Genomic DNA, 2377 nt, shown 5'->3' with positions numbered 1-2377 from the left:
CCCTACACATCAAGAATGGCAAGAAGAAACTACAGAAAATTTCATAGGATGCCCGGGTATCTTCTTTTTTAGCTTAACTTGCATTTATAATATATATAGATCTCAAGACCTACCATGACATTTTACAAAATACAGTAGGAACTAGAAAGACAAGAGATCTCCAGACTACATGAACTGACAGTCTTAAAAAGCACAAACCAAACCTATTCAGAACAATACTGTACAGAACAGACTGGCCAGTGGTTATTAGAGCTGAAATGGAGCTTTACACAGAGGGAAGGGAGACTGTTCCAAGTGTGAGCAAGAGTATGTAAATGGTATGTTTGCAAAGTCAGAAAAGGATGAAGGAAATTACAGAACTATTCCTATGGATACAAACCCAAGCTATGCCAGTGGGGGTCCTTTAAAAATGGCTGGGTTTAATACCACACATCAGATATCTAGTGCACATTGAATACTCTCCTAAATTAAATCAATTCATTTCCCAGCATGATGCTCCTAACTCCTCAGTATTTTAATTTAAGACAGGAGACCTAACCACACGTTGTGCTTAGGTTATTTATGAGAAGAAGGGATGTTCATGTGTTCCAAGACACAATAGGAATCTCTTCACTGAAATATGTTCTAACATGTAAGGGGTGAAGATAAATGTATATGAGTTCTCACAGTTTTTCCGAATTATTACCTAAGCAGCTGGTGAGCACTCATCAGCCTTTCCAGGGCTTTAGTAGATGTACACTGCACAGAGGCTTCAAGTATTTAGCCAAAGAAAAGTACATAACCCAGCAGCTCAGGTACCAACAGCAGCTGACCTAAAGGTGCAATCTTAAAGAATTCATCATTCACACCTTGATTGTCTCATCATTACTTTTACAGTGTTCCCCACATCACCGTAATTCCAAAATAGACTATGGACGCATGATGTGCTCAGGCTACAGATGAACTAAATTTAATGACACAAGATTCCTGGCTAGTCTTACATCACCTGCAACTTTTGAGTCATAAGATACGAGGTTTTCTCTGTAAAACTGGAAAAAACAGGGAAAAAAATTCCCCTCACAGTATGTCTAAAACCAGTTTCCTGTGGCAGCTGGGAAAGGGTAATTGGGCAGCCCAGATTTGCCCCCAGCACGCAGGTAGCTCCTTATACCTTACACTCACAGATGGCTGCTTCATATGCCATTTGAACTTTAGGCTCTTTAGCCCAAATCTCAGCTTTTAACTGGAATTTCTAAACTACTCAGGCCTTTGCATAACTCCTGTCAGAGAGGATGCATGATTTTTAGATACAGTATTATGTGTAATTAATTTCAAAACTACTTCAGGTTATACCGCCTGTAATGAACTATGTAGTTTCTGTTGGCTACTGAACTCCACAATAGTTTTTTAACCTTTCTTTTGCTATCATCATCTCTCTTCTGTCCTCGTTCTATTAACTGTTTTTATTTAATAACCTGTAGCTCTGCTTTAGTATTATTGTTTTCCTTATCTCCAGTACCCAAGAACTCAAATCAGTGTAATCCAGTGTATGATAAAGCTACACTGGATTTCTTTGAAAATCCTAAGGTAAAATGAGAAAGCTAAATACATCCTAAAGCTGATTTAACTCATTCCCTTCCTTGGCAAAATCAGGATAGTACCTTTCAGGAGGAAAAGCGAGGAAGGTGAGCAAGTGATGGTGGGCTGAGCACAGTTGGTCCCATTGGTGGCTCAGCCCTTCCAGTTCATATATGTCAATATGCCGTGATAGGTTACAAAGTTCTTAATAATTGCTCTTCGTAGAAACATTAAGACCCACTTTGAGGAAGAAAATGGTATTTCAGCATTTTTCTGTGAAAAGGCTACAAAGTTTCATGAAGAAACGCTGTGATCAAAAAAGCAGTCGCTTCAAGGGAAGATCTTGTTTGACTAATACCGCATTATAAAACCCCAGATCAAATTAGTTCCCCATAACCTTGTTCCCAGAGATTTTTGAAGCCATCGGGAGGTGTTTGTCTGTACTTGCCAGTGATGTTAAACTAATGGGGCCGTCCTTCTTGCTTTCTTCTCGTAGGGAAAAATGCCAGACCACCGAGGCCAGTGTAATTCCTTAAAAACCAAGGACTTTGATATGGCTGCTGTAGCTCATCCTTCATCCCTCTCACAAAAAAAAAAAAAAACAAAAAAAAAACAAAAAAAAAAAAAAAAAAAAAAAAAAACGAAAAGAAGAAGAAAAACGAAACAAAACAAAACAAAAAATTTTAGAGAATGAAGCCTTAAAGGGTAAAGGGCAAATATATTTAATGAGTTGACATGTCAACGACATTTGCGCTCGAGGGACCTGCACGGGCCCTGGGTGTCACGGCGTCATTTCACACACGCTGGGGGCCAGCAGAGG

The sequence above is a fragment of the Corvus brachyrhynchos genome, unplaced genomic scaffold (genome assembly GCF_000691975.1).
Source record: "Corvus brachyrhynchos isolate BGI_N302 unplaced genomic scaffold, ASM69197v1 scaffold4, whole genome shotgun sequence".
Lineage (NCBI taxonomy): Eukaryota > Metazoa > Chordata > Aves > Passeriformes > Corvidae > Corvus > Corvus brachyrhynchos.
This window is presented reverse-complemented; position numbering follows the sequence as displayed.